The sequence below is a fragment of the Condylura cristata genome, unplaced genomic scaffold, assembly GCF_000260355.1.
Source record: "Condylura cristata isolate star-nosed mole 26May11 unplaced genomic scaffold, ConCri1.0 scaffold00023, whole genome shotgun sequence".
Taxonomy (NCBI): Eukaryota; Metazoa; Chordata; class Mammalia; order Eulipotyphla; family Talpidae; genus Condylura; species Condylura cristata.
This window is the reverse complement of record NW_004567124.1, coordinates 32,437,477-32,443,855: the sequence shown is the minus strand read 5'-3', so window position 1 is coordinate 32,443,855 and position 6,379 is coordinate 32,437,477. Positions and strand designations below refer to the sequence as shown.

Genomic DNA, 6,379 nt, shown 5'->3' with positions numbered 1-6,379 from the left:
AAGCTATTCATTCAAATTTGAACGAGCTGAATAAGCACCATGAGTCATAAAGATAATGTATAACGTGGTTATGAACATCTGAAGTTATTTGTTTTATATATTACTATAATAAAGTTTTCTGCATTTAAAAAAAAAAAAAAGCTTTTTCCTGTATGACATTAAAGAGGAATTCACATATCCTGATTTGTCTGTATAGTTCCAAGGAATTGATTTAGTTTGTCTTTTTTTTTCAAGTTAATCAGGTTGACCAGTCCTACTTCACTAAAAAGGTTGCTTCGCCTCAGTGATCTGAGATACATCTTTGTCATGCTGGATGAGGCTCTATTTCTGGACTTCCTATTCCATTCACATCTCATGTGTGCTTGTCATACACACTTTTAATTATGTGTTAATATTTTAGAATATCTTTTTAAATTAGTGTGTTGATATTTTTCATGGTTTTCTCCCACTTATGTTCCTGTCTATTTGTGTGTGTGTGTGTGTGTGTGTTTCATATATATGTAGATTTATGAAGAATACTTGGAAAACTCTGAAAGAGGTCATTCATTAAATGTTTACATTTACTTAGGGAGAAATGATGTTTCACTGTCTCTGTTCTTCAAAAATGGGTGTATGCCCATTCTCCTCTTCCCACTCGGTTATTATTTACTTCTCCATGCCCCGTCTTACAGTGGTGGTGTTTTGTTTTACATATTATTGTTTTTCCAGGGAACTGAGAGAGAAGGGTAGGTTTTTATATCCACTCACACATATAGCATTATTCTTGGTTGATTTCCGCAAACCTGAGTTTCCATGCGCTGCCCTCTGATGAGGCTGAGATGCGCCTGCCCGAAGCTAGGGCTGTCTTTTCATGTGCTCTAGTTTACTCTGCCATCTAGAAGCAGTGAGAGAGGAAATTCTTGCCAAATTTATGACTTATGGGAAGAGCATGCCACATACTAACTCGGTCCTTAATCATTTTTCATTACTCAGTAGGCTGATTTTTAGCTTTACAAGAAATGTATAAACCTTAATAACTTAAGAAGCATGCAAGAAAGATGTCACTTTAGATCTTGAACCAGACCAGCTGTACCTGCCACTCCAGGTACGCTAGTCTCACCTCCACAAGGGTTAGGACACCCTGCAAGGTAATGTTCATACTAGAGTAAGCACAAGCTCATTAGGAATGTAAATCTGCTCAAAGTCTCTTATGCTCTGTAAAGTGTTGTACATTCCTAAATGAATGATGTTTTGGTGTCTCAATTTTAGTGTGGGCTGTTTGAGAGTGAGTATTATTTAGGACCTGTATATATAACATTTCATCAAAAACCATTCCATTTAGGCCCTCCCTGGTGGCACAGCAGGTTAAAGCACAGCACTGAGAATCCAAAGCTGCTTCCGCATGAGTTCGATCCCCGCCTGCCCCGGAGGTGACCACATGGCGTGGCAGACCTCTCCTGACCCGCCCGCTGCTCCCCTCAGCAGTGTACTTCGTCCATTTGCCTGTTCTGTTCCCCACTCTGTCTCTGGTGAAGCCTCTCACCGCCCCGAGTCTCTGGCCTGTACCTCAGTTCTGTATGCACAAATAAATAAATCTTTAAAAAAAAAAACAAACATTCCATTTAAAAGTGTAACCTTTGAGTTCAGTTTCTGCTTAAAAGTAGGCTTGGCTGCCTTGTTTAACTTAAAGCTTCTTTATGGGGTACAGTTCCTTTTCCTCCTGATTTCACTTTTTATGTGATAATCTTCACACAGAAGAGGCAGTGTATACAGAAATAAGTGTTGGCTTAATTTTTACCAAGGAAGTTTTAGAAAGTTCTCACCAAATATGGATTTTAGTGACTGGCCTATTTGGGACTCAGTTTTCCCTTTGCCATCAGTGGCCATGGAACACATGTTTCTTGGATCTCCCTGGGCTGGCATTGATGCCTTATTGCTCAGCTAGCCAGGAAAGACAAGCTTATTCCTTAAGAGAGAACATTAGGACATTTCAAACTTTCATAGGGACGTAGCTTCAATTGAGTCTGCTCTGAGAGGGATTTGGTTACATTTCGGAAATTTGTACTTGGTGATTTTTTTTTTTTTTAAAGATTTATTTACCAGAGGTGCAGGGGCAGCAAGAGGCTTCACCAGAGACAGAGTGGGGAACAGAACAGGCAGATCGACAAAGTACACTGCTGAGGGGAGCAGTCAGAGGGACAGGCGAGGTCCACCCCGTGATGGGGATTACCTCCAGGGCCAGGGGTTGAACTCGCACTGAGGCATCCACAGCTTGGTTAGCTGCGCAGTGCCATGCTCCAACCCACTGGCCACCAGGGAGGGCCTTGTCCTTGGTGATTTTTATATTGTACTTCTGCTTGTTTACCAAGAATTATCCTGAAAGTTATAGATAATAATTTGGTGAGGAATCTCATTAAATTGTCCCGATTTAAATTTTTTTTTATGAATATATTGTATTTTCCCTTGGCTAAAAATACCTTAAAACTAATTTTAATAACTTATGTAATTGATAATTTTCTTTTTTTCTTTGTTGAGGTAACATTCGTTTACAAGTACACTGCATATGATTTAGGGGAACAGGTTCATACCTCCTCTAATGTATGTTAACACACTGCCTCCCCCCGCCCCCAATCAAAGCACCCACAGTCCTTTACCCAGCCCCCTCCCTTCTTTCCCCCACTTCTATACTTCAGTAGCTTAAGTTTTGCAGACATATTTCTTGGTCTTATTTTGCCTGTTCCTTTGATATTTTTCTTTTTTGTCTTCTACATGGGAGTGAAATAATTTGTTTTTGTCTTTCTCCTTCTGATTTATTTCACTTAGCATATCCCCTCCAGTCCATCCATGTTGTCACAAATAGCAAGATTTTGTCTTTTTTTTTTTAATAGCTGAGTAAGTAGTCCACTGTGTATATACACCACACTTTCTGGATCTACTGTCCTGTTGATGGCTATTTGGGTTGTTTCTATAGCTTGAATAGAGCCACCATGAGCAAGTAGTGGTTATATCCCTTTGTATAAGTGTTTTTTAAAAATATTTTTATTTATTTGTACATACAAGAACTGGAGTGTAGGACAGAAGTGTTGGGTCTGAAAGAAGGAGGAAGGGAGGGAGAGAGGAAGGGAGAAGATTCCCCAGAGACAGAGTGGGGAACAGAACAGGCAGAGTTACTAAATACATGCTGAGGGGAGCGGGTGAGACAGGAGAGGTCTGCCATGCCATGTGGGTCAGCTTCCAGGCGGGGGGTCAAACTAGTGCTTCAGTGGCTGCAGACAGCTTGCTGTGCCACCAGCGAGTCCCTGAATGAGATCTAAGTGTGGAAGTGTTGGATCTTATAATGGCCTACACTTAACATATTGAGGATCGTCCATACTGATTTCCATAGTGAGTGGAACAGTGTATAGGGGTTTCTTCTTCCCCATGCCCTCGCCAGCACTTGTTTCTGGTTTTTCGATATGGCTTATTGTCGCCAGTGTGGGGTGGCATTTTCCTGTGGTTTGCTTTGCATTTCCCTGGTGATTAGTGATGATGAGCCTCTTTTCACATGCCATTGGTCATCTGTCTTCTGTCGGGAAGAATCTATTTAGCTCTTCTGCCTATTTTTTGATTGGGCTCTTTGTTTTCTTTTTGTTCCATTGTGTGAGTACACTGTAGATCTTGGCTATCTGCCTCTTGCATTTCTGTGATGTGCAAGTATTTCCCCTCCCTCTGGCAGGGTATCTTTTTGCTTTAATGACAGTTTTCCCCCTTTACAGTAATGTTTTAGTTTGATTTAGTCCTGTTTGTTTATTTTTGCATTTGTTTTCCTTGCCACCATAACTGGTAATTTTAAAATACAAAGCAAGAACTCCATTGTGCGGAATATACCTACCAACTGTGTTCTATTATTTTTGTAGAGGGGAATCAAAGAACATGTAGGGAGCACTAGTACTTATTGTGCCTGCATGTGTTCTTTTACTGAAACTTAACAATAATTCCCTGAAGTAGATAGTACTAAATCTTATTTTACAGATGAGAAACTTAATTAACTTTATTATGAGGGTCACAGAGCTAATGAGTTGTGGAGCTCAGTTTTAAACACATGTCTCTTTGATTTCCATTATCTTGTGCTGCTTTGAAACATCTGCAGATAGTTTACATAATGCCAGAAATACTGAGGCGACAGAAACAGTCCTGGAAGCTGACGCTCCTGTCCTTCATCAAATCCAGTTATTGGAAGAGCCAATGTAAAAACAGTGAACTGACTTGCATTTCATGTCTTGTCTTTAGCTTACGTTCCTGTCCTTCATCAAATCCAGGGAAGAGCCAATACAAAAATAGTGAACTGACTTGCATTTCATATCTTGTCTTTTTTTTCCCTCTCCCCTACTGTAAGTTAGCTCCTGTTTGCATTGAGCCTCCTCCCCCAATATATAACTGCAGGGAAGTAATGGAAGAATGTTAATGGGAAGTTGACTTGGATAATTCTTAATTGCTAGCCCAATTTTCTGTGTCATTTATAACAAATTTGATTTCTGTCTTCATATTGCCCATTAGAAGAATACACAGTGACATTTTAATGTTCAAATAATAGCATGCTTTTATTTTCAGAGCTCTGTATCCTTAATCATTGGTTTTAGTTCTTTAACTTAATCTGTGGCTTGAAATTATAATTTTAATACCCTTGCCCTGAGAATGCCAAGATTTCAGTTGTAATGTATGCTTGCAGCAGAGCTGTCTCTGCTTACTGAGTTATTTTCTGGTCTTCCTGTACTGAATCCCACGTCTACCTCTTTTTCCAGGCATTGCATTATCTTTCAACGTCACTTTGAATGAAAGGTGCCTGGTACTGTAAGAAGGAGTATGTAAAATAGAGCATCATTTAAATGTCTCTCATAAAAAAGAAAAGGAAACAGAAATGGAAATAACAGGTGGAAATAACCAGGGATGCTGCTGATTTTCTGGTGCATATTGTGGCTCTTCTTCCCTGGTTCCTCAGCGCACCCTGGCCTGGCTCTTGTCCGCTCCCTTCTAGGTGACCCCTGCTCAGTCAAGCACATTCTAGCCCTGTGCTTTCTTGTCCCCTCACATAGCACCAGCACAGTGCTGGCTTGACACTAGGAGAGGTGAGAAAAGGTGCCGGTGCTGGCCGTTGTCTTTAGAGAAACAAGGGGCAGACATCTATTTAACATTCATCAATATTTTTGAGAGGAGATAGTTGTAGTGAATTCAATTCTGTGCTGTTCCAATTTTGCTACTTCCTCACTGTTTTAGCTTCTCCAACCCTGCTCTCTGTGGAGTCACAATGACACATTGTTTTAAAGTTGCTTTTCTTCCAAAAAGATCCAAGAACCGAACAGGGAATATTTATGATCTTGACAACCCTCACTCAATACATGGAGAAGTGGACAGGTGGATAGCTGAGGTGATAACTAGTTCGTCATGCCATAGAATGAGTGTTTCTACCGGAGGTTAGCGCTGCCTTTTGCTTGCACTCAGGTCTGTCCCTGCTGACTAAACGCCTTGGCCATCTATCTGTAGCTCGTGCTTGTTAGTTCATTCTCCACTGTTAAGTCCTGAGGGACAGACCTCGCCCTGCTGCAAGAGGAATGTTCCCTGGGGTGACTTTGACATTTTATAAAATGTGTTCTCTCTCCCAGGCACTTTTTAAAATCCTAAGGCAGAGATTCCCATGGTGCCCTGAGAGAGGAAGCCTGTGTCAGCATTGTTTTAGCCTCAGGCTAATGAATAGGCACAAGTGCTGGGAGAACTAGCTTCGGGCCCCATCCCTGTGCCAGAGTCCCTGTCCACCAGCCTCAAAGCCTTTGGGGGGGGGGGCACAGGAACTTGTTTGCTCTGTATTTTTGTTTCTCTCTCATTCATCCCACTAGCGACTCTAAATAGAGCCTTAATTGTGGCCCTATAAGTTTTCAGCCACCTCACAGCTTTTCCCCTTGTCTGTTTTTTTTTTTTTAAAGATTTATTTATTTATGCAGATAAGAACTGAGGTACAGGCCAGAGATGTGGAGGGTGAGAGGACTCACCAGAGACAGAGTGGGGAGCAGAATAGGCAGACTGACAAAATACACTGCTGAAGGGGGCAGTGGGCGGGTCAGGAGAGGTCTGCCACACCATGTGGGTCACCTCTGTGATGGGGATCGAACTCATGCTGCAGTGGCTGCCATAGCTTCATAACGCTGCACTTTAACCCATTGTGCCACCAGGGAGGGCCCACCTTGTCTTCTTTTTTTTTTTTTTTAAAGATTTATTTATTTATGCATACAGAACTGGAGTACAGGCCAGAGATGCGGAGGGTGAGAGGCTTCACCAGAGACATAGTGGGGAACAGAAGAGGCAGATCAACGAAGTACACTGCTGAGGGGAGCAGCGGGCGGGTCAGGAGAGGTCTGCCACACCATGT

The 6,379-nt window shown here is 41.7% G+C and overlaps 1 protein-coding gene across 1 annotated transcript in view; it reads left to right on the top strand.

The window, feature by feature from the left end:
• The window catches only part of AVEN (apoptosis, caspase activation inhibitor), a 165,980-nt gene that overhangs the window by 119,274 nt on the left and 40,327 nt on the right, over positions 1-6,379 (top strand). The window lies entirely within an intron of this gene.